Source organism: Dermacentor albipictus, chromosome 4 (assembly GCF_038994185.2).
Source record: "Dermacentor albipictus isolate Rhodes 1998 colony chromosome 4, USDA_Dalb.pri_finalv2, whole genome shotgun sequence".
Taxonomy (NCBI): domain Eukaryota; kingdom Metazoa; phylum Arthropoda; class Arachnida; order Ixodida; family Ixodidae; genus Dermacentor; species Dermacentor albipictus.
In genome coordinates this window covers 174,872,351-174,898,392 of record NC_091824.1, presented here as the reverse complement: position 1 = coordinate 174,898,392, position 26,042 = coordinate 174,872,351, and the positions used below count along the sequence as shown (strand labels likewise).

The 26,042-nt window shown below is 48.7% G+C and overlaps 1 long non-coding RNA gene across 1 annotated transcript in view; it reads right to left on the bottom strand.

Moving 5' to 3' along the window:
• LOC139059424 (uncharacterized) overlaps positions 1-23,445 on the bottom strand; it is a 41,286-nt gene extending 17,841 nt beyond the window's left edge. Inside the window, exon 1 of the long non-coding RNA XR_011514172.1 lies at positions 23,233-23,445. This is a non-coding gene — a long non-coding RNA (uncharacterized lncRNA). The remainder of the gene's footprint in view (positions 1-23,232) is intronic.
• Positions 23,446-26,042: the final 2,597 nt, after the last annotated feature.

The window sequence follows — 26,042 nt, the reverse complement described above, 5'->3', positions numbered from 1 at the left end:
GGCAACGGGATGAATTCTTTGTTCACAAAACACATTCATAAAGCTCGGGATAGCTTACATGAGTAATTTACTACAAATATCTTAATTAGTCCCTTATCAAAGTTTACCTGGATGTTACCCATGACGCGCCTTTTATTTTCTCCATATATGAGAAAAATGTCTTGCTCAGTTCACCGAGGACATCGCTAAAACTAAGACGGAACGTGTTATGACGCCTGAAAATAGGGAGAAAATACGACGGCTGATTAATTATTTGCAACGCTTCTAACCAGACCAGGAACGTAAAAATTTTGTCGTACATTGCAGTTAGCATGTCCCCCTCCCCTTTCCACAAAATCTAAACCTGCTGTAAACTACAGTTATGTCGTGACGCCGGGAAGCATAGCTGATAGAGCCCCTATCACATGCTCTAACACTCAAATAATATTTTTTTACCAAGATTGTGTTTGATCCAACCACATTTAACTTCGCACAAAGAGTTTCCATAATGTACCACCAATTTTCGCTAAATTTGTTCTTGGCGACTTTTATAATTCTGCCAGGGCAGTGGGCTCAATTTTTTACCGCTCGTTAGACACGCTCAAAGACTATGAAGTGCTAGCATACGTAATTTATCCTGAAAGCCCCAATTACACCATCTATTTTGAACTTCACCTCCACATCACCCATTGACTTGCCCTTACAGTCACCAAACATAACAAAGATGCCTCCTTTAGTTCAATGAGGACACCAGACGAAGTTAATATATCACGCATGATAAAGCATCAAGAAAAATTATGAGGGTTCAATAATTGTTCGTAACGCTTCTAAATAAGTAAAAGAAGTTAAAACCACGCGACACCTTGCACTTAATATGCTGCCTATTTCTTCAAAGTATAACATATCTGAAGCACAGAGTTTTCTTGGGACATTGGGAAACCGAGCTATATGGTAGCAGCAGCTTGATACTTTCGAACACTCGCTTACCATTTTTTTAGCGCTGTATTTGCTGAACGCGTATTTATTATCGCACATAAGTTTAGCGCATTGTTCCCCTTATGTTCGCAAAATTTGGCCTCGGTTGTTGTAATTAGGCCAAGCCTTACACTTCTCGTAAAATAGACTAATCACGCTATGGACTACTTGCGTACGTATTCTGCTGGAAAATGCGTATTTAACCTACCCCTTTGGAACATTGCCTGCGCCTTATCCATACCATGCCTCTAATTTTCTCTAGATATAAGCAAGATGCCTTCTTTAGCTCGCCGAGGACACCGGAGAAACAGACTACGAATCTCGTAATGTCCCCTTCAGTAACGGCGTACACGTTTGCGAACGCGACTTATTTTTGCCATTACTTAAAACGAACACCTGCCCCCAACCCCGTAGCCTATCATTACTACTACCCGGACCAATACCTTAATACACGCAACCATTGTAAGAAAACAGCTAATCTGTTCCATATTATGCGGTCATGCCCAGCGGACAATCACGCAAATCACGAAATCAGTAACGCTGAGCAGTGGGAGGCCGTGTTGCTCAGCTCCGACCCATGACCTGCAGGACAAGGTCTTCAAGAGTGCTGAAGAAGCCGCCCAGGCTCAAGGGCTCGTGGCTGCCTAACAACAAGGTCACCCGTCAATAACTTGTTTTCAAATAAAGTCTTTACTCACTCATTCTGCCATTACTGTGCAGTGGGTGCAAGGAATAGACAACGAACATTAAGCTTTGAGTGAATTGAACATTCTGCTCTCTCAAAGTACACCCGTTTCGCAAGTTTCGCAAGTTTCAAAGTACACCGTTTCGTTTCGCAACGCATTGCACTTCACATTTTCTTATTTTCGCGGAATTCCAAGACTGTACGTTGTGCGTTTTTTTAGGAGTCTATAAAACATCTATAGATTAGCAGCAGTATGACACCCAGGAAAGCTTCAATGAGTAACTTTCTACAAAGGCCGTAATGAACCTACACAGAGTAAACATACATCAGCCGTCGCTCGGAACATTGTTTCGTACATCGAATAAATATAAGCACCAGGCCTCGCATATTCTACCGAGGACAACGGGGAAAAACAACGATATGCCGTGCGTAGCGCATAAAAATTTGGATAAAGCGACCAGTCAGTTATTGTTTTCAGAACACATAAGCAACTTTCACAGTGCAAATTTTCGGTACACATCACCAAATAGTGGCCCTCATATTGTCACGTGGTGGTGACGTTGAATAACACAGTAGCAATACTGTGAACGACAAATCTAACCTTTATTGGGCGAACCTGTGCCCACAAAACAGGCTACACTTATAGCACAACGATAGCGGCGAACACGCTCGGCGATCGTCGAAAAACTGATCAGCGTGTCAAGCGCGTCGGCTTTTATAGATCAGTCGTCGAATGTTCCAGATTAACTGATGGGACCCGCGTGTCTTCCACAAAGTTCTACACCATTCGTGTCACGCGATGAAATCTGATAACACAAGGTTCGGCGACAACAGACACGCGGATAAAAGCGTCGATAACTTTCCAGAAACGTCGGATACATGCAGGCGCGTCCCTCGCTGTGCGATTACAGTTGTTACGCGGCGAAACGTGGTCGCCTGTTAAATATAAGTACACGTGTCAATACCCCCCTCTTAAAAAGCATCGACCCGATGCTGCAAACAAACGAAGTTAATAAACAAAAGCACTCGTAGCAAAGAAAACAAAAATAACGAAGTTCGTCAGCGTCCGTAAAAGGGTTTAAGGCGCACCACGTGGACCACTTCAGATCGTGCGCGGCGCCGCTGTGAATGCGAAATGCCGTCTGGCACGACCTCATAGTCCAGTGCGCCAATACGTCGGATGACCTTGTAGGGTCCCATGTCGTTAAAGTGGCTTCTCGATTCTCGAACCAGGTCCTGGCGGCGTCTTCCAGTGCGAAATAGACATGCCGCAGCTTGTCGTCGCTGTCCCAACTGTTAAACGTAGCGACCCTCTCATACGTCTCGAGCCAGGTTTCCGGGTCCTCGAATGTTGATCCGCGGAACGTCGGAGGGTCCCTGGGCTGCTGCAGCACGATGGGGGACGCTGTGGCTGCCATTGGGTTTGCCTTGTCCACAATCTTTTTGGTCTTCTCAGGTAGAAGTCCGTGCTCCGGGGGCAGTCCTTGCAGTCGGCGGCTAGCACGCTGGTCTTGGGCGACGTTGGTTTTGTCGTCGGGCTTCGGGCTAGGATCGCGGCTTTGCGGGGGCGTTCGGTACATGAACGTACCCAGCACCTCCACCAGATGTCACGTGGTGGTGACGTTGAATAACACAGTAGCAATACTGTGAACGACAAATCTAACCTTTATTGGGCGAACCTGTGCCCACAAAACAGGCTATACACTTATAGCACAACGATAGCGGCGAACACGCTCGGCGATCGTCGAAAAACTGATCAGCGGGTCAGGATAGGATAGGATAGGAATAAACTTTATTTGTCCAGCAGTTGATGTTGGTGCCCGGGGCTAGGCTGCCAGTGGACCATCGCCCGAGGAAGATCTTTCGAGATCCTCGGCAACGGCCCTGGCCCGCTGGACGGCCCACTCCTGGTCTTCGGGTGCCTCGCTGAGGAGGGCGGCTTGCCATCTCTCAGCGAGGCGCCCCGCTTCAGAGGGTTCCGCTGTTGTATTCCCCCTGCCTCTTTGTCCTTGTTCCACGTGGCGTTGGCATTCCCAAAGCACATGGGCCATATCAGCCCGTTCGTGCTCGCACCACGGGCAGCCGGGCGACGGGTGCAGCGCGGGCCACAGGCGGTGCAGGTGGTAGGGGTTGGTGAAAGTGCCCGTCTGCAACCGTCTCAGATCGACCGCCTGGGACCTGTCTAGACGCCCGTGGGGTTCTGGATATTTTCTTCTTTCTTTCCGATAGTGACCAATCACCTCTCTGTACGTTGCCGGAAACTCCCTGACATCGCAGTCGGCGTCCGCGTGATCCCCAGCTCCGTCCGCCGCGATTTGTGTTGTATTGGTAACAACAGCGGCCGCGGCAGACGGGGTGGCAGCCGCCGTCGCCGTCACTCCTCCGCTGGGGTCCCGCACAACAACGGCAGCGGCTGCCCTCTGGGTGACCACGTCGCGGCGGGTAAGCTGCCTCGCGACGAGGTGGGCGCGCTCGTTGTGGTTGGGTGGAGTGTCGTTGCGTCTTCGGCCGTTAGCAATGTTGGTGTCATAGTTGCTGTTACTGCCAAGCTCCCCGACGTGCGCAGGGAACCACTTGAGGGACTTGTTTGTAATGGTGCCGGATCCGAAGTCCCCGGCCCGGGCGTTGAGCATACGCGCCACATCCGCGGACACCCAACCTTTGATGTAATTCCGAATCGCTGATTTGGAGTCGCTGATAATCAGGCTATCCTCTGCACCTCCGTGGAGTACCGCGAGGGCTATGGCCATCTCTTCCGCTGCTTCGGCCGACGGCAGCCTCGCTGATGCCGTGACTCGGATCGTTCCCTTTGTATCTATGACGGCCATGGAAAAGGCGGGCGCCGCCGCCGTCGGTCGGCCGTGTTGATGTTGCCGTTGTTGCTGCTGCCGTTGTTGTCGTAGTAAGAGTAAGGGTGGTGGTGCTGGTAACTGCGGCTCGCCTCGCACGTTCCCTTGTAGCGGCGGTGGTGGTCGACTTTCCTCGTCGCCATCAGAGTCACCGACTGGCCGCGGGTACCTCGCTGCATCGACGAAGAGGACGCCTTCTTGTCTTCCATGCTTCTCGAGGATTGCTACCGCCCTGCGTATACGTCTTTGCACGTCATGCACCGGGTGCATATTCTTCGGCATGTTTTCCGTCTGTATGGCGTCCCTGACTTCCGGTAGCAGTGATTCTTTCAGTCCACGCGCCTCGTGATATCCAATCCCGAGCAAGTCCAGGATTCGTCTTCCCGTTACGGTGCTCGACAGCCTCTCCAGCTGCGCGATTCTCTGCGCCTCGGCGATCTCCTCGAGCGTGTTGTGTACGCCCAACTCGAGGAGCCTGTGGGTTGGCGTGTACTGGGGTACTCCCAGGGCGGTCTTGAACGCCCTGCGGATCGCCACGTTCAGCTTGTCGGTTTCGCTCCTGTTCCAGTCGGCGTATGCGGCGACATACGCTATGTGGCTTAGCGCGTACGCCTGTATCAGCCTCGTAACGTTTTGTTCCTTCATTCCTTTTTTCTTGTTCGCGACCCGCCGCACGAGGTGTGTGGCGGCGGCCATTTTCTTCTGCAGTCGGGCAACCAGCTCGCGGTTGGCACCGTTCTCTTCCAGCCACAGGCCGAGCATTCGCAACTTGGACACCGTCGGTATTTGGGTCCCCTCCCTCGTCGTGACGCGGACGCCCAAACGACGAGCGTCTAGCACGGCCTGTGGAAGGGGTCCTTTCTTGCGCGGCCTGTGGAGCAGGATCTCCGACTTGTCGGGTGAGCAGACGAGTCCCGTGTCTTCGAGGTGCCGCTCCACCTCCCGGACGGCCCGCTGCAGTCGGTCTTGCATTTCGCCGACGCTCGTGTTCTCCGTGGTCCACACCGTCACGTCATCTGCGTATATGGTATGATTGATGCCCTCGATCGCCTCAAGACGCTCCGGCAGGCCGATCATGACGAGGTTGAAAAGCATGGGGGAGAGTACGGAGCCCTGCGGCGTTCCCGCACCACCCATTCGGACCGTTCGTGGTGAAGCCCCGTCGATCTTGACTGTCGCCTCGCGCCCATTCAAGAAGCTGCTGACATATCGGTGGAACCTCGCCCCGAGATCGAGTCGGCTGATCTTGTCCAGTATGGCCATGTGCTTCACAGTGTCGAAGGCGCTCTTGAGGTCTAGCCCGAGTAGGGCGCGCACGTGCGTGCTCGGAGCGTTCACGACCTGTTCCTTGATCTGCAGCATGGCGTCCTGCGTTGAAAGGCCCTTCCGGAAACCGATGATGTGGGTGCCGAAGGCGTCCTGTTTCTCGAGCAGCGTCGTCACCCTGTTAAGGCAGGCATGCTCCATCACTTTCCCGACACAGGACGTGAGGGAGATCGGCCTCATGTTTCGGACCTCCAGCGGTTTGCCCGGCTTTGGTATCAGTATAACGTCCGCGGTCTTCCACTCTTGCGGAATTCGGCCCTCCTTCCAGCACGCGTTGATGTACTCGCAGAGCTTCTCGATGGCGTCGTCATTCAGGTTCCTCAGGATCTTGTTGGTGATCCTGTCAGGACCGGGCGCCGAGTTGGTCTTCAGAAGCTGGAGGACCGTTCTAATTTCCTGCACGGAAAAGTCCGCGTCCAGCTCTTCGTTGGGAGCCCCGCAGTACTCTGGGTGACTCTGCCCTTTAGGGCGTGCGAGGTGCGTCTGCACGATCTCTTCCGCGAAGGCCTCTGGGTCGTCCTTGTACTTGTGTCGCAGCTTGGCCATCTCTGTACGGGTCGCCGTTCTGGTGCTTGCCGGGTCGAGCAGGTGCCTGAGAATCTTCCAGGTGCGTCCAACACTCATGTTCCCGTTCATCGTGTCGCACAGCTCTTGCCATTCTTGCTCGCACAGGCGGGTGCAATGCGTCTCGATCTCCCGGTTTATTTCGGCGATCTTCTTGCGTATCTTCCTGTTGAGTTTTTGCCTACTCGCTCTCCGTTGCATGGATTTCTTGGCCGCAACAAGATGTGCCAGCCAGGGGCGTAGCCAGGGGGGGGGCTTATGGGGCTTCAGCCCCCCCCGAAATTTTTTCGTGCTGTCCATGCACCACCGACCAAAGCGACCCCCGGCGCCGGAAATCACTCTGGATGTCGTCTAGAACATCATTTTGACTCTCTAAAAGACATTTAACCGTGAAGATTGCGAACTCGGGCTGGATTTCGTGGCAACGCCCATACACCGGCAGTCATATAACGCCAAGCAGTCCCATCCGAGCACAAAGTTTCAAGGGCGCTTGATGGTGAGCGGGCTCGCCGCGGCATCTCACTGAGGCCACGGAATCTATGGAGCGCATGGATATCAATTGCGAAACTTTATGGGTATAAATCTCATAAGCTCTTGATGTGAAACGTGCATTGACATTTCCAAAGTTGTGCTTTAAATTTTCAATTGCGGAACTTTGTGGGTTTAATGTTGTTATAAATATTTGACTCCAAAGGTCCACTGACTTTTCTAAAGTCTTACATCGGAACATACAACGAGGCAAGTCAAATCAACACACTAGCAGACCAGTTGACAAAGGACGCAGCGAGGTCCAATGAGACGATGCGTTGGGGTGGTTCATTTGTGCCGTCATGTCACATAAAAAAATATCAACATTTTTTTTAACCTACGCCAGAACACCCATGTCAAGACACTAAAGCCAGCCAAAGTAACTACGTTCTTAATTATTTTTTCTACTTTGACTTTTATTCGCCGAGGACACATTGAGCCTCTTCAATTTTTTTTTTGTTCTCGCTACCCTACCTGCGGGCTGCCAGAGCGAGCCAGAGCGCATATGTTTTTCTCGTATGGCCCCGACTGCCGCGCGGTACACTTCAGTAGGCGTTCGGTTTGCTCTGGCCGAGTGGATTTCCACCTGACAGAGTTTTGGAAGATTTCTGGCTAGCAGACGAGAAAAAAAAAAAACAATGGTCGCTCGCCGCCATCACTGCGGGGACTCGAAGGATTGCACCGCGTTCCTTGAGCGGAACCTTTCCGGAAAGTCTTGTTTCGCCGGTGTAGGATACTGAGAAGTATGCGTATGGTTCTCAGTGGGCCAATCGTCTCATGTTTTCTTCGGTATTAATTCCGTAGCCCCATTAGGTGCCCGATGTAGGCATTCAATTCTGGCCAACATACTTTCCTATGATTTCATTTTTTCATTTCGGTGCCTCCGCCCCACAGAAAAAAATACGTTGTTGCGGCGCAGCGAATTGTCGCATGGTGAAAGTTCGATTTTGATACTTCTTTTGCGGAAAGTAATGGGCGACGGGACGCTTCAGTTGCCGGATACGTTTATTATATTATTGCGAAAGCAATTATATGGACACTCCAGGCGCATTCCTGCCGTCGCCCTCATGTTTCGTATAAATTCCAAGGGTGATAAAATCGTGACCACGCGCTGCATGCTGTATGTGCGAGTGAAAGCGTAGGAGGGGAGGTGGAATGGGTGAGCCGACGATGGTGGCTCAGTCTTGTGTGCGCAGAGGAGAAAAGCGGGGAGCAAACGCGCCGCATTCCGTCGCGCGCAATACATCGGGGGGAGTGGATGGAATGGGGGCGGAATCTAGGATTCTGTGAATCTATGATGTGCAACATGTTTATTTGCCTTGTTTGACACATTACATACAGTTACTTTTTCTTACATACATAGACTCATTGGAGACTTATACGTATACTTAAATATCTTGTTGCGAGGTTTTGTGTATACATGCAGTGAACTTTGTTTCCAGTGACACTTTTTGTCTTTTATCAAGCCGTATTTTCGAATTTGCTAAAATAAATTTGTATATCCCATTGTATCTTTGCATTTTTAATGTACGAGGGCGAGTCAAATGAAAGTGCGCCTACCCTAACCGCGCAATAATAGTTCGGTTCATTATCTGCGAGGCATGCGCGTAGGAGAACGGCATGTCTCATTTACAAAAGTGACACGCAGGTGTGAAGATAACTGTTCTTTAATGCTTTCATACACTGGGTTGAATATGGTTGCGTCGTATAATGGACACTTCAAAAGTTGAACAGCTCGGTGTCGCGAAGTTTTTGACAGCTAAAGGTGTTTCCAAAACAGAAATTAATCGCCGTATGGCTGCCGTTTACGTTGAACACGGCATTTCATTGACCACTGTGAAGCGTTGGAGCAAACGGTTTAAAGGACGTTGTAAAGACATTCCAAGACCGGGACAAAACCATCGTGCAATCACCCCCCACACAATTTCAAAGATTTATGAGCTGATGAAACAAGAAGGGAGCATAAGCATCGATGTCCTGGCAGACCATCTGAACATCAGTCATGGTTCGGTTCACGCCATAATTCATGAGTTTCTCGGTTATCGGCTCTTTGGTGCGCAATGGATCCCCAAGATTTTGATCCATCGCGAGAAGACGGAGAAGTTTCGCGCTGCCTTGACTCATCTGATCGGGTATCACAATGAGGATGACGACTTCTTGTTTGCATTTGTGATCGGGGACGAACCTTGATGCCACTACTACGAGCCTGAAACATGACGGCAAAGCTTACAGTGGAAACATTCGAATTTACCACGCCCAAAGAACGCAAAGGCCATCATTTCCGCTGGGAAGGTGTTGTTGACTTTTTTTTCGGTCGTCAGGGTCCATTACTGATATAATTTGCTAAATCTTGAGAGGCTATCAATATTTTTCCGACATTGTGAAACGCCAGAACGGCAGTGTGTCGCAATCCAGAACGAACAACGTGGAAAATTGACGAATGGGGTCATCTTGCTCCACGACAATGCCTGTCCCCACGTCGCTTATGTGGTTAATACAAAACTGGCAAAATTCAAGTGGGAAACGCTGCAGCATGCGCCATACAGGTCAGACCTTTGACCTTGCGACTTCTACATTTTGGAGCAACCGAAAAAACAGCTCAAGGGAACCAGATACAGACTTTTTGAAGCCGCAACCCAAGGAGTTTTATAAGACGGGAATCACGCGACTCGTTAGTCAATGGGACAAATGTCTAAATTCTCATGAAGACTACTTTAAAAAAAGTACCCCGTTGTTGGCTCACATTCATTCGACTTGCCCTCGTATATCTTGCAGAATTCCTGCTTTTTATACGTGCCCTCTGTTGCGACTATGATTTCGGTGCAATTACTCACGATACACTACCGGTGGCAGCTGCTCCTGCGTAATACATTAAAACAAATTACAGCGTCATTGAGATTTTTCACTGGCCATTGCATATATACAAGAATGTAAGCACGGTTCTTGAATGACAAAGTTTCGTTAACATATTTGTCCTCAACTTGTTCAGTTCATTGCCTTTTAATTTTTCATATCAGTGGCATGCACTGCTATCCTGGTTTCGAACTGATATAGTTCTAAAGTTCGTGTGATATTTTCTTTACTTAAATAGACAAAAATATGGAAGCATTGATACCAGTTATTTTGGGCAAAATTTTGGCACATTCGAGTATATTCTTTTATGAAAAATACATAATTTATTGTTTTGACTGTGCGTAGCGTTCAAGAATTCGTTTGCGGCATCTTTGGCAATGACAATGCAGTTATTATTCATGGATTTGATCCCTTGACAAATTGTTTAAAAGGAAGCTTTAGCTCGGGCCCAATCCGACGCGGCCTATTCAAATACTTGTAAAATGCAGAAACGCTTTTCTTAGATAATCCTGCTAATCGCTTTTGTTGAAATTCGTTGTATTTGAGAGAGAAAGTTAAATCCTAGTTCTGTTGGAAACACAACTTCGATTTAGGGCCTGAATTTTGTTTAAAATATTTTGAAAAATTCGGAAGTTTGAAAAAATAGAAGCACAAAGTTTACAAACTAATAGCTATGCATGAAGAACATACATTGTGGTTCTGTAAACGGCATCTATTATAACAGTCAAAGCGGACAAGTTTGCTATGTCAGTTTGTAGCTTACGTGAATTGGTTACGTTGTGTACAAGGGTTCTGCACAAGCTGTATTTCCACAATACTAAATTTTTTTTATACTCATATGTAACATATCCATTTTGTCCACTGTAGATTTACTATTAGATGCAATTCACACAATTGTGATATCATTTTTCATTGTTGAGTCACGGAGTTTTAAACTTTATAGTTTCGTTTTCTGAAAATTTTCGATTTGGCCAATTTTTAATATATAATTGACCACCTAAATGAAAAATTCGAAACCAGTAGTCACTAGAATTAAACTTTTTCTTTTAAATGCAACAAACCTCCTCAAATTCGGTGACGTGGTTGCAGAGAAACACGAATTCCCCTTCTACATGTATTTAAATAGGAGCAACCGAGCTAAAGCGTCCCCGAACAAAATTTCTGGCTACGCCACTGGCCCCGTATATATATATATATATATATATATATATATATATATACGTATATATATACATGGGGCCAGTGGCGTAGCCCCCCCCGAACAGAATTTCTGGCTACGCCACTGGTGCCAGCCGGCTGTCCACTCTGGACGGTTGGGGAGCGCCGTCGCCCACGGCTCCGCGGGATCTGTCTGCCTCTTCTATGGGTGGTTCTTGTCGCCAGTCCGTCCATTCGATCTCATCAGTGGCTTTCTCTACGTCCGCGAGTAGCACTCTGCACCATTCGCTGATGTCTTCGATCGGGCCCTCCTTCTTGTCTTGCTCTCTATTTTTCCGGAATCTGTCCCAGTCTACGATTCTGGCCTTTCGGCAGACGACCTCCTCGTTTTTATCCTCTCCCACGGTCACGCACAGGATCCTGTGGTCACTCCCCAGGTCCTCGAAGGAGTTCGACCAAGTGACCACGCCCGCGCCTGACCAGACGGAGAGGTCTGGGGACGTGTCGCGGCACACTCCCTGTCCGATCCTGGTGTGCGAAGCAGGTTCGTTGAGTACAGTCAGGCCGAGCTCGTCCATCAGTCCGGCTAGCCTCTTCCCTTTCGGCGAGTCGGCTCCGTATCCCCATTGCGTGTGCGGCGCATTGAAGTCTCCGCATATCAGCAAGGGACTGGAGGCGGCCTTGGCCATCGCTTCGCGAAAGAGGGCGTCGAAAGTGTGAGTGCGGTATCTTTGCGAGGGGGAGCTATATACGTTGAGCACGAAAAGGCCGGTTTTCCTACATCCAATACTCGGCACGACTTCGATCAGTACATGGTCTATGTCCGACTCTTCGTGGAGCACGAGTTCGTGTTCGATGAAGGCCGTCCCGCGCTTAACCAGGGTGCACACCCTGGCGTCCCTTCCCATGGATTCGTAGGGGGGACCGCACGTCACATAACCCGGAAGCTGGGCCCGGTCGAAAGGTTCTTGCAAGGCAATCACGACAGGAAGTTTGTTATTGGCAAGCGTTTTCATGTATTGTACCATCGTTGCTTTTTTGTTTTTGAAGCCCCTGCAATTCCACTGCCAGACTATGCGTCTGTTGTCGGACTTGCGGGACGCAGCCATGATTGTTATGCAGAGGTGTTGGGGGGACATAATCGTCCGTGCGTCCCTCCTGCCCCGGTGTGGGTGATGTTGGCGTTGTTGTCGCTGGCGAGGATGGCCGGTGCGTTTACCACTTGTGACGATGGTACCCCGGCCCTTCCAGGCAGATGGTGATGATGTTGCTGTTGCTTCAGCTGCTTCGTCCCGTGTTCCAGATCTTCGATTCGCTTATTCATGGCCGCGAGTTGGGTGTTGACCGCTGCGTACTGCGCGTTACGTCCCGCGTCGGATTCGTTCAGCCTTGTCAGGAGTATGTCAAACATTCGCTCCGTCTTGTCCGTCAGTTTGTTTACCAGCTCTTCGATCGCGTCTATCTTTCTGGCTCCTGACCTGGGTCTCTTCAGTGCTTGTGCGTGGTCCAAAGACTCTTCCGTAGGTGGCGTATCGCTTGTGCCCTTGCGCTTGGAGCCCGCCGCTGCCGGCGCTTCTTCTTCGCCGCAACACATGTCCATCTGCCCTACTTCGCCTCCTGTCGCGGTCGCATCGCCTCGCTCGGCGGCCTCGCGGGAGGTGAAGGAGGAGATCCTCTCATGAGGGGATTCTCTCATGCCCTTCAAGATTTCGTTGAGCGTTTGTTGTAGCTCGTCGATTTTCCTCGCTGATTGTTCGTTCTGCTTTCTGGCCCTGCCCAGCTCTTCTCGAAGTTCCTTATTCTCTCGCTCCATTTTCTCCATCCTCGACGCCAGGAGGGAGTCGGGGGCTTCCCTCGTGCTGACAGAAAGTGGGGTGCTCTTTACAGAGTATGTATTTCTTTCCGCGACTATGTCGGACCAGGTGACCTTGCGCGGCCCTGTCTGTAACTCGCCATGTGTGGCCCGCACGCCGTCTGGCATGGGGCGGTTTCGGTTTCGGCTTCCACTCCGACTCCGGCTTCGACTTCTGTTCTTAGATCTGTTACGACTTCGGCTACGTCTTCTTATCGGCGAGAGGGATCCGGATCTCGAGCAACTTCGGCCTTTTCCCTGCGCCATACTGTACCCCGATGGTGATATGGTCCGCTGAGGGGCCTTTCCTTCTTCCAATGTGTGTTCCCTTTCTTCTCTGCTTCTCGCCCGCCACCTTCTCTCCTTCACTATGTGTGGCAACTTATATTTTGCCTTGCACATTCGGTCGGCCGTGGGGTGCGCCTCGCCGCAGATCCGGCACTTGGGCGTGCACTCGTGTTCGATGCTCGGGTTCTTCGACCCGCAGGCCGGGCATAGTTTGATCTCCGGTCTAGGGCATACGTCGGGTCGGTGGCCGAGCCTGCCGCACTCTTTGCAAAAGTCAATCTGTTTCCGATACAATGATACTCTTATCATGATGCAATTGAAGTAAGCCCATGTGGGGACTCTGTTTCCCTCATACAGCAATATCACGGTGGTCGTACTGCCGAGCCGCTTGGCGTATGTTAAAGAGGGGTTTCTCGAGTTCACCAGAGCATGCATGAGCTGGTCTTGCGTATACTTCAGGGGAATGTTGCGGATAATCCCTTTTGCCATTTGCTCGGGCGCCGAAACGTACGCGTTGGTCTCGTGCCTCTTTCCGTTGATCGTCAAAACCTTGATCTTAGCGATTTTCGTCGCAGTTGTCTCGTCCGGTGTGCTTATCACCAGGATGTTTTGCATGGGATTGGGACAGATCGTGATCATCTCGTCGTCGCCCACTACCGCTTCTTTGCGTATCGCCTCGTCGAGACTCGTTCCGCACGTGTTCCTTATATTCAGCCCGTCTTTCGGTCGAACAATTATCTTGATATCATCCCTAGGTAGTCGGGGCATCCTACTTGCTCGGAGAACTTTGTTCACTATGCTTCGGCCCCCTCGGGGCATCGGGCTTCGCGAGCGGGTGTCGTCCTTTCCCGCCATCTGGGTAGCGTTCGTGCGGTGCCTTCTTCTGTGTGCAACTTCGATCCAACCGTCCGCAACGCCTTCAGCGTCTTCTCCCGCGGAAACGCGTTTTGCGTCGTTGGGTCCGTTATTCGGTGTTTCTCCAGTTCCTGCCTCGTCTATCTCCATCTCGGTGGTATTTCGTTCAATCCCCAAGTCCAACGAAGAATGCGCCAGGCCCAACCGTCGTTAGGCCTGGCCGCGCTCACACGGGACTCGTGCGATTATCGTGCCGTAAAAACTCGCAATGTTCACGCTCACCCAAAAAGTTGGTATCCCTGGGTTCGCGATGACTTGAACTTTCAGATGATATGCCGCTTTCTGGTGTAGGGCTCAAAAAAACGGCGGAAACACTCATAAATCGATGGAGCCGAGAAGCTTCGGCTCCCACTGGCGACTATATAACACTATATAAACAGGTTATACACTTATACACTTAACACTATATAAACAGGCTATACACTTATAGCACAACGATAGCGGCGAACACGCTCGGCGATCGTCGAAAAACTGATCAGCGGGTCAAGCGCGTCGGCTTTTATAGATCAGTTGTCGAATGTTCCAGATTAACTGATGGGACCCGCGTGTCTTCCACAAAGTTCTACACCATTCGTGTCACGCGATGAAATCTGATAACACAAGGTTCGGCGACAACAGACACGCGGATAGAAGCGTCGATAACTTTCCAGAAACGTCGGATACATGCAGGCGCGTCCCTCGCTGTGCGATTACAGTTGTTAAGCGGCGAAACGTGGTCGCCTGTTAAATATAAGTACACGTGTCAATATTTTCAAAATACGAAATATCTGCTGTGTTTGCTCCTGTCGGGAGACGAGTTGTAGTGTAGCTCTTATTTATAAACAGCCTGAAAATTAAATTTTCAGTCAGAAGTGACCCATCTTTTTAGAAAAAAAATCAAGTCAGTGCTGTGTTGGTATTGAAATGACTCTGCGAGTTCGACCAAGGTCCTTTTCACGAGCGTATTTACGATAAGTCGTGATTACACAATGAAATTCGACAGTTATACCTGTTAGAGGCTTGATCAGATTTCCAATTTTGATAAGATACTGAGACTGCAACGCTGCAATGGACAGAGATTAAATAGTTCCAGCGTCTGATGACCGAACGATTTCAGGCCGTAAGGCACACCAGTCGTTGGGCGCGGCTGATTATAACACTTTATCCGAACTTCCCCGTCGCCCGCAGATTGAATGCAACCAGCTGGTAGTGTTTTAGAATACGGATATAGCGGTCCGCCAAAACTGAGCAGGATGCAATTTGTGCAAGCTGACAGTTTGTCACGGCGGGAGCTGCCCAGTGCCAGCTGCGTTATCCGCAACGCGGGCGTGTATGGAGAATCACGCGCGGCGTCCGCTGGAGGGCGTCGCGAGAAGGCACGCAATAACAACTCTCGTTCTCCAAACAGGGACATGCGTAGTGAACAAAAAGCATTACTTATGTGGTCACTCGACCAAAAAAGAAATCTAGCTTCAGCTGTAGTTTTAATGGACTTTCCAACGAGCAGCCGGAAATGCCTGTGCCCGCTCTCAAAATTGTGTGTGTGTGTGGGGGGGGAATCAAATAACATACTTTGCCCGCCTTTGAGAGCGGGGGGGGGTCAAATGAGGTACTTTGCCCCCCCTTTTGAGAGGGGGGGGGGGGGGGCAAGCTGGTGCCTGGCCATAAAGGACTAACTATAAATCAAATTGCTGATTCTCTTGTCAGGGCATCAATAAGTGGCCCGATTCTCCATTATTGCCATTTGGCTGCTCATGTTACTGCTGCTAGGTTTTGCAGGAGTGTCATTATGCAAGCAGTATCAGGCTCCGCAATTACCAACTCTGCGGATTACCGACATCTTCTATACCCTTGGCACAGACATTTTTGCCAAACACAAAAAACTGAAGTTTACATCACGAGGCTGCGCTGCCGCATACCTTCGTTTACCTTCTACCTGCACAGGTCTATTCTGGTCCCCTCACCATTATGCTCATTCTGTGACGAAGCGAAGACAATAGACCATTTCTTCATGTCCCGCGGGCGTTTTTCTATTATAAGAAAACAACTACTCGAAATACCGCTTCGCAATATTGGCCTAAATTTATCAGTGCGAGAGTTGGACTGCAAGAACAGGCCACCCAAAATTAATACACCAAAAATAGCCGGCAAACCTTCCGGAAGGGAGCAGTGGGAGACTTGGCTCGCCAGCGAGGATGGGGAAATGCCACTAGCGCTCCTCGACCAAGCACGGCGGACCGCTCAAGCCAGTGGGGCCCTGGACTAGGGGCTCCACCCACTCGCTTTCTGCATTTTTTTTTCTTTTAAATAAACGTTTTGATATATATATCAGTGCCTGTGATCCTAACTTTTGGAGCCTCCATTATTGGGTTCAGTCACAGAAATGTTTGCTTGGCAATCCAAAGTTACCTAATTGAAACCAATCGATTATCATCTTAGACTGATCGTCCTCCCTCCCCAATATAGCTTTTTTATTTATTATCTATTATTATATTTTTATACACGGTTTTCTTCTGATTGTTTCTTTTTTCACACACAGACAGCTTACTTTTCTTAAGCTCCGACGTTCAAATTGTTAACTCCTTTTTTTTACGCACATAATTTAACCACCCCATTCATGGCCAATCCCCCACTGCGGGGAATTTGCCACATCCACTAAGGACAACAACATCAACGACTAAATCAGGAGACGTTGACATCAGGAGATAGTGCCGACAGCAGAAGATGGTCCCGTGAGGAACATTGCAAAGTATAACCAGTCACAGGGCCGCTACAAAGGCAAGACGTATTCATCATAAAGTCACAACAAACACTTACAGCACAAAGTATCATAAAATAGAAGCAGATACATCTTTTAATATCATAAATGCTACAAATACTCTTTATGCGACCTACGCGCGGTCAGCAGACTGCGCGCATTTGGCACCATAAAATGTATTATGGTGTTTAAGATATTCTAAGATGTGTTTGCTTCTATTCTATGATATTTTGTGCTTTAAGGGCCAGACAATGAAATCTTCCTTACCTCAGTAAGGAAGCCTTCATTGCAGTGAGGCTACCTTATGTCACTCTGAAAGGTTCCTTACTGAGGCGCCCTCGGTGAAGGCTTCCTTGGTGCTTCCTTGGTACTTCCTCAGCATAAGAAGCCAAACAATGAAACCTTCCTTACCTCACTAAGGAAGCCTTCATTGGGGTGAGGCTACCTTATGTCACTCTGAAAGCTTCCTTACTGAGGGGCCCTCGGTGAAGGCTTCCTTGGTGCTTCCTCAGCATAAGGTAGCTCCAAAGCTACCTTCATGCGTCCTTACGCCGCTCCTGGCCCTGAACGAGCGCTTCACCTCACTGCTTAACCACGTGGCATTCGCTTGCGCATGCGCACTGTCGCCCACCTGCGGAGAAGCGCGAGCACGGTACGTCTTGCCAGGCATGTTCGTTTCAGTCACGCGTGCGGCATGAAAGCATTGCTAGGCGTTGCTAGGCGTTGCAAGACGCCGGCGTGCCAGCGTTGCTGGAGCACATCAAGTTTTGCACTGTAATGCGCAACTTTTTTTTAACTTTAGTAAACGAAACTAGAAGAAAGCGTCCACGCTTCTCTATATTAGCTATTCAATTTAAAGATTGTGCGACGATACAACATTTTTAATAGAATAATGGTGTTCGCGGAAAGATTTGAAGAGATAATCTCGAACCCAGGCACGCGGCAACCGCTCCTTAGGTGAGGACGGGTGAAGGGAGCTTTCAGAGTACGCTTGCTTCCTCCATCGGTCCTTCGCTGTAAGGAGGCCTCACGTAAGGTTAGGAAGCGCTCGAAGGAAAGGAACTAGGGGTGTGCGAATATTCGGAATTTCGAATACGAATCGAATATTTTCCATATTCGAAGCGTATTCGATTCGAGAAATGCGTGTTCGGAAATTCACGAATATCCGAGGACGGCCGAATAACGGTGGAAACGACGAATATTCGGATAGACTGCGAATAATTGAGCAATTAACCAATTGTATGCTTGCTCCGCATTCTCCTAAGAACATGTTTATTAACTGAGAACTTCGCATGATCCGCTCATTATCTGTATGCTCTGTTTCAGTCTATCTGCTTCAGGCATTTGAGACATGATCAGTTTCGGTTTCTTTTTCACCAAGCTTTATAATTCCAATTATTTTGGAATGCCCCATTGCCTTGAAGGTTGCAAAGGCAACTCAGGGTTGCCTTTGCAACCCTGAGTTGCCATTATCTGTATGCTCTGTTTCAGTCTATCTGCTTCAGGCATTTGAGACATGATCAATTTCGGTTTCTTTTTCACCAAGCTTTATAATTCCAATTATTTTTGGAATGCCCCATTGCCTTGAAGGTTGCAAAGGCAACTCAGGGTTTGCTAACATTGATTCAAAATATATCAAGGCTCTTTGTGCGGAGTGGCCAGCCTAGGCATGTTTCTTGATCCGCGCTTTATGGCCACAGTTCATCAGGCATCTGTTCAGATGATCTGGCTGAAAAACCTTGTGACAAGGGAGCTCCAGGAAGCCGTCGTGGAACACCGTGGGGTCACCGCCGTGCCAGCGCCGACTTCGTGTCCACTGGTGGCATCGAGTGTATGGAATGCTTTTGACGATCTAGTGATGAACAAAGAGAAGACACATTTGGCATCTGCCCCTGAGGGGGAAGTTACAGACTACGCGCAAAAGCCTCTTCTGGAAAGGGGCATGAATCCTTGTGAGTGGTGGCAGTCCATTGGCCGCTTCAGGTACCCGCTTTTAAGTGCACTCGCCCGGAAGTACTTGGCGATCCCTGCCACTTCAGTTCCTAGTGAAAGAGTCTTTTCTACCGGTAGAAATGTGACAGTGCATAGAGAGCGTTTACTTTCTGGCCATATTGAGCAGTTAATTTTCCTTCACGACAATCTGTAACAAGCGTTTTACCTGACTGAGGGCATTACCTGAGTCCATTATCTATAATTGAGTACCTCTTTAATTTGAAGCAACCTTGTAAAATGCAATGTTATTTTTAAAAGGGTAATAAAGCTATAGTTACCTCTCTTGCAATTTTTTAATACTACACATGTATTCGATATTCGATTCGATATTCGAAGAGAGTTCTTCGCCTTATTCGTATTCGATTCGTAATCGAAAATTTCAATATTCGCACACACCTAAAAGGAACGTTTTATTGTTTGGACCAAGCTACCTTCATGCGTCCTTACGCTGCTCCTGGCCCTGAACGAGCGCTTCGCCTCACTGCTTAACCACGTGACGTTTGCTTGCGCGTGCGTGCTGTCGCCCACCTTCGGAGAAGCGCGAGCACGGTACGTTTTGCCAGGCACGTTCGTTTCAGTCACGCGTGCGGCATGGAAGCGTTGCTAGGCGTTGCACGACGCCGGCGTACCAGCGTTGCTGGATCACATCAAGTTTTGCACCGTAATACGCTACTTCTTTAGGTTTGATAAACAAAACTAGAAAAAAGCGTCCACGCTTCTCTATATTAGCTCATCAACTTAAAGATTGTGTGACGATACAACCTTTTTTATTGAATAGTGGTGTTCTGGTGTTCGCCTAAAGCTTTTAAGAGATAATCTCGAACCCAGGCATGGCGGCAACCGCTCCTTACGTGAGGACGGGTGAAGGGAGCTTTCAGAGTATGCTTGCTTCCTCCATCGGTCCTTCGCTGTAAGGAGGCCTCACGTAAGGTTAGGAAGCGCTCGAAGGAAAGGAACGTTTCATTGTTTGGGCCTAAGTATTTAAGTACCATCATCAAATTGGGGTCTATAGCAGCAGAACCTCACGGCCGCTTTTACCGCTGCTGCAGGTATTGGGAGAAGAATGATGCGTGAAGTATTAAACACACAGAGGAAAAATATGGAGAAAGATGGAAAATGCTTCCTTTCTTTTTTGCATTTTTTTTGCCCGTGTATTACGTAGTTATGTCCGTGAAACGCTGATTGATTCCTCGTGGGATGCCGAACTTTGTGCGAACATCAGGGCTGCCACCACATGTATGATGCATGATACACCACATGATACATGATGTATCATGATTTCGAGTGATCACACGCAGGCGCTCGGACGAGACAATATGACGATTTTACTCCAACGTTAGTACTTTTCGTTCTTTGTCCGTGTTCCGAACGGCACGCCGCCCACGTTATTACCAGGCCAAGGTCTCAATCCGTTTCAAGCATTCGCGTTTCAATTCATGTTTATGTTAGTTTGAAGTCTGAAGTTTATTTTCTTTCTTCATTACAGTAAGAGGAAACAAGAGCTAAAGGCCATTCGGCCTGACAGGGGCTCTTGCTCCTAAGTGCGTTCGGCTTTCATGATGATCAATTGTACGAAAAAATCAAATATAACAAGAAACAAGCAAGTACGATGTAGAAAATACAAATAAACAAGATAATGTGTACATTATACTATGACTATATGAAAGACATTTATGCTTCAATTTTTGTTTGTGCATTCACATTACAGCGCAGATTAAAGGATACATATATAGTGCATAAAAAAATTTAGTGCTATAGCATTTTATGTATAAATAATTTGATTGTGTATGAGAAGGTTTTTTATACATTGCTTAAAATTAGGCGCACAGAAATCAATTTTTTGCTCAACGATGTTTAGTGCATGGCCTTGGTATTTGGTAGTTTATATCCTGACGTCCGTAGTTATTACGCGTGAATGGTATTTTCTCTCTTTGATAACGTAATGGGTATCGTGGAGAAGTGGGTATGCTGACAACATGGAGCCTGTGTTTTTTTATATGTAAGAGTAATCTATAATAAAATACTTGATTTGCTCGGATCAGTAAATGTTTGCCGAAGAGATTGTGTGTGGGTAAGTCACGCGGCCTACCATGGTAGTTTTCAAAAATTCGGACTACTAGTTTTTGCAAGCCTAATGACTTATCATAGTTTTTTGCTGTAGTTGTTCCCCAAATCAACACACAATAAGTTAGCTTCGAGTAAAAAAGGGCGTAGTATATTGCTTTCTTTAGCCATAAAGGTATTAGATCACCTATTTTATACATACAGCCTTCTACTTTGCTAAGATCATTGCTAAGCTTATTGACATGATTGTCCCAGGAGAAGTTTTCTTGGAACCATACCCCCAAAAACTTTTGCGTTGTTACTTGTTCTAGCCTCTTTGCTTGAAACAGAACAGTGATATTAACAGGCAATGGCTTGTTTATCGGTTTAAATATTATATATTTGGTTTTGTTGACATTCAATTGTAGTTTGTTGATGTACAGCCATTCAGATAATAAATTTAAATAATCATTTATTTATTTTTGTAAGCATTGCAAGGAAGAATTTGCAAAGGAAAGATTAGTATCATCTGCGTACATCATGATATATAGGACCAAGTATGGATCCCTGTGGCACGCCAGTTTGTATTTTGAGAAGTGAGGAAGTGGCCTGATTATATGAAACAAACTTGTAACGATCTTTTAGTAAAGCAATAAAGGGGGCTACTTGGTGAACGTTCATGGTTATATTGCACTCAGTTTTACAAAGACGATATTAAGAAAGGACAGGACGTGGACGGACGTAGCGCAAACTACCAACTACCAAACTACCAACTACCAGTTGGTAGTTTGCGCTACGTCCGTCCACGTCCTGTCCTTTCTTAATATCGTCTTTGTAAAACTGAGTGCAATATAACCATGATTGTAACGATCCGTTAAGTAACTTCTCATTAAATCTAATGCTGTACCACGTATACCGTAGTCATAAAGTTTGTACAGAAGTAAAACACGATTTACACTGTTAGATCTGGAATTCCCGATTTATTTAAACCTAGACGCATAGAAAATGTTTGGGCCGAACTAATCTTCGATGTGTGAATAGCCGGCACGCCTCATGCGCGCGGCTACACTGTGCTGCAGCCGCGTTCCTGTGTCGCGCTTTCCGCTGGACACGGTGCGCCATTTATGGGCGCGGAGTCCGGGCCTGGCCTCCGAAATGCGGTGCGTGCGAACACTTGGAAATAATTCCTTCCACCCCAGCTCCCGAGCTGCCCACGGGGTGCTCTTCAACCTCGTCTTGCTGGGGTTGCCCGACCGATTGTTTCAAATCGAAGGACTGCATCACACGCTATACGCGGATGATATCTGGACGACAACGGGCAGCGACGGAGCGATCGAGCAACGTTTACAACAGGCCATCCAATGCGTAGAAAACTACCTCGTGGGCACGGGACTCGCCTGCTCGGCCGAAAAATCCCAACTGCTGCTATATAGACCAGTGAGAAAGGGGCGCCCACCTAAATGCTACACCCCCCTGGAAAAGCAAAAGATCCAATTAACGGCAACAAATGGCCTACCCATCCCGTTAGTAGAGAAAATCTGGGTACTAGGAATGATGATAGAGCATAAGGGTGGCAATGGCGAAGCACTTCGCAAGATAACGGCAAAGGCCACCAGCACGGTGCAGCTTATTCGACGCATCACCAACAAACACGCGGGCATGCGCGAAGGCAGCGTCATCCGAATCATACAAGCCTTCGTCATTTCTCAGATAAGGTACACGGCAGCGTTTCACAACTGGATGGTTGCGGAAAAAAACAAGCTTAAAGCGCTCATACGCAAGGCGTACAAATGTGCATTGGGACTTGCGCCTGGAGTTAGCACCACCAAGCTCTTAGAACTAGGCCTACACAATACGCTCGAAGAACTAGTGGAGGCGCAACAAGTGTCCCAACTTGAACGCCTATCCAAGACCCGCCCGGGCAGTCACGTACTTGAAAATCTCGGCATCACATACCACTCCCAACATGGCGTCAAAGTAGACATTCCAAGACCCATACGCGAGCAACTATACGTACCCCCATTGCCTCGCAACATGCACCGGCCCCCAACACCACACGGGGAGGCGTAAAGCCAGGGCAAAACAAATTAACAAAAGTTACTCTAACGACAAGGAGGCGGTCTTCACCGACGCAGCCCGCTATTGAGACAGGAAGAGTTTCGTGGCGGCAGTTACTAGCCACCGAGGCAACCACCTCACGAGCGTCACCGTGAACACCGCACATGCCGAAGCGGCAGAGGAAGCGGCCATGGCACTGGCCCTCACACAAACCAAAGCTACATACGTGATCTGCGACTCGCAAACGGCAATTCGCAATTTTGCAAATGGGCGCATCTCGCAAGAGGCGTATCAAATACTCCAGCGACATCCCATACACCAGGGAGAGGCCGACGTTGATAACCGAAGGCATTTGCTATGGATCCCGGCACACACTGGAATGAGCACCCCCAACGAAGCGGCTCACGGCGTTGCTCGAGGCCTGACTCACCGAGAAGCATCGGAGGAAGAGCCCCCGCGGGGTACTGCAAACGTCTGGGCATGGGAGCATCGTATGACCAGTTTTCACGACATCACGGCACACTACCAAATACAAAGACGCATATGCCCATTCCCTCACGCTAGGTTAGACAGGATGCAAGCAGTACACTTCAGACAATTACAAACAGACTCTTACAGGAACCCCAGACTCATGCACGCCATGTATCCAGACATGTACTATCGGCGTCAAATGAAAGTTGAACAGCGGAGCGCGTGGCCCAAGCACAAGTTAAGATATAGTGCGCGCCGTCCAGTCGTCACCATTGACAGGCGCGCACATCCGCTTTGGCCGCACTGCGCGATCCCCCTCTAGTGAGATAATTTCGCTTCTGTCCTGGTTCCTACATTTGAAAGGGAGGAAATAAAAAATAAAAAATGATGCTAAAATATTGCAGTTTACGGCGAGTCTTGTCGCACAGATCGCCGAAGCCACAAGTGCTGTCAGCGTGAACAGCGGTGCGCGTGGTGCAGTTTGCACCGTCATCGCTCGCACCGTGCACCGTCATCGCAAGGCAGATTCGCTCGCGCGGTGCGGGGGATGATGGTGCAAACTGCACCACGCGCACCGCTGTTCACGCCGACAGCACTTTTGGCTTCGGTGATATGTGCGACAAGACTCGCCGTAAACTGCAATATTTTAGCATCGTTTTCATTTTTTATTTCCTCCCCTTCAAATGTAGGAACCAGGACAGAAGCGAAATTATCTCACTAGAGGGGGATCGCGCAGTGCGGCCAAATCGGATATGCGCGCTTGTCAATGGTGATGACTGGACGGCGCGCACTATATCTTCACTTATGCTTGGGCCACACGCTCCGCTGTTCAAATTTCATTTGACGCCGATAGTACACTACAAACAGATGCACATCGTGTGGCGAGGTTGCCACACTAAATCATATGTTATGGGAGTGTCGGGACCTAACAAACAAGTCGGGCAGTGCCGACCCCTCCGTCTCTTCCACCGCCAGCCTCCGGTCACGCTGGATGACGGCACTGCTCAGCTCTGACCTGACAGCACAACTCTGGGCCGTCCAGCGAGCCGAGGAAGCCGCTTCGAGACAAGGCCTCGGAACCACGTCCGCGGCGGGTGCCCAGACCCACTAAAAAGACGCCGGACTCAAATCTTGTTGATTTGAAATAAAAGTTACGCTCTCTCTCTCCCCGTGGGCATTTGCGACGCCAATAAAGAAAAAAAATGGGGCAGTGCGGGATGAATGCCAGGTCATAGAGAAAGAAATTCAACAAGAGGGGACACTCCAAAAACTGGCAACAGGAAACACGTCACGCCTAGTTTCAACAACATCCGTTAGTTGACGCGAGCATCAGAAAAAAAGATTGTGAAATAAACTTCCAGACAACGTTTTATTTTTTTTATTCTTTCCCACTAAAAGTGAAAAAGTTTTGCGTGTAAATGAACTTATACGTTGCAACTTTTTGTTGCGTTGCCTAGCAACAAGCTAGCGGCACGCCAGACGCGCGTGCATACGTCATGCGCCAGACAAGCCGCAGGAGTGAGCGTGGACGGTCGTACGCGCGAAGCTCGCGTGCTCGGCGACCCGTCTGTTTTGGACATAGCCCATTTTATTGGGCTCCCGGCCTTTTCTATGCTTCTCTTGCGTGTCGTCTTCATTTCGACATGGCACCACTAGACTACGGCAAGGTGAGAAATTGTGTTTGACAGTGTGCGGCTCATTTTAATCACAATTAGGCTTAGTTCGAGTGGCGCAGTTAGCGAAAAACAGTACCGCCGTCCTGGTGCAGTTAATTTGAGTTAATGCCTCGTCCTGGGAGGTGTTTGCGACGCTTTCTATGAGCCCCAGCTGATTGAGAGCTGTGCATTCACCTTGAAGAAGATCTTGGGACCATGGCCTCACATATCGCAGCTACAAAAGGCCACAAAAGCTCTGCTGCGATATTTGAAGGCTACTGGACTGAGTCAGCGTCTGTGATCCGGACTGAGTGACCGAACGATATCCCAAGTGGACTTGCTCTTCTTCTTTTAATCTTTCCGTCCCCTTTTCCCTTTCCCCAGTGTAGGGTAGCCAACCGGGCTCAGTCCTGGTTAACCTCCCTACCTTTCCTTTATCATTTGCCCTCTCTCTCTCTCTTTCTATGAGCCCCAACATTACTGTAACTTATTTCGGTAGTTTTTGGGCACGCTTGCCGCGCCCGGCTTATTGACGCAGTAAGCGAAAACCGGCTCGGCTGTGTGACGCATTTGCGCGTGTACTACATGCGTGTACTACGTCGTAGCGCCTATGACAAGTTTTCGCGCATTCTGTGGCCCCCAACATTATTGTAACTAACGTCGTTATATTTGGGGTAGTTTAGAAGCACGGTTGCCGCGCCCGGCTTATTGACGCAGTTAGCGAAAAGCAGCTCGGCTGTGTGCCGCAGTTTCGCGTGTACTGAATCTTACTGGTAGAAGTTCGTGAAGCATTCTCTGACCCGAAGAAGTATTGAAATTTATTTGGTAACTTTTTGGTATATCTTGAGGCTTGCTCGCCGCGCCTGGGGTTGTGAAGCTGTTAGCAAAAAAGCAAGCCGGCCATAGCGAGTTAGTTTTGCGTGTACTGAATTTTAGTGGGACAAGTTTGTGACGCATTTTATAGCCCTGCAACAACATATACCTTATTTCGGTACTCACGCTTCTCGAAAACACGACGAGCGACTGCCGAGAGTGATAACACGGGAGTGTTGCATGCGCCGGCAGGACGCGTAAAAGATAACACGGAGGAGCTCAAGAACATGACACTTATATA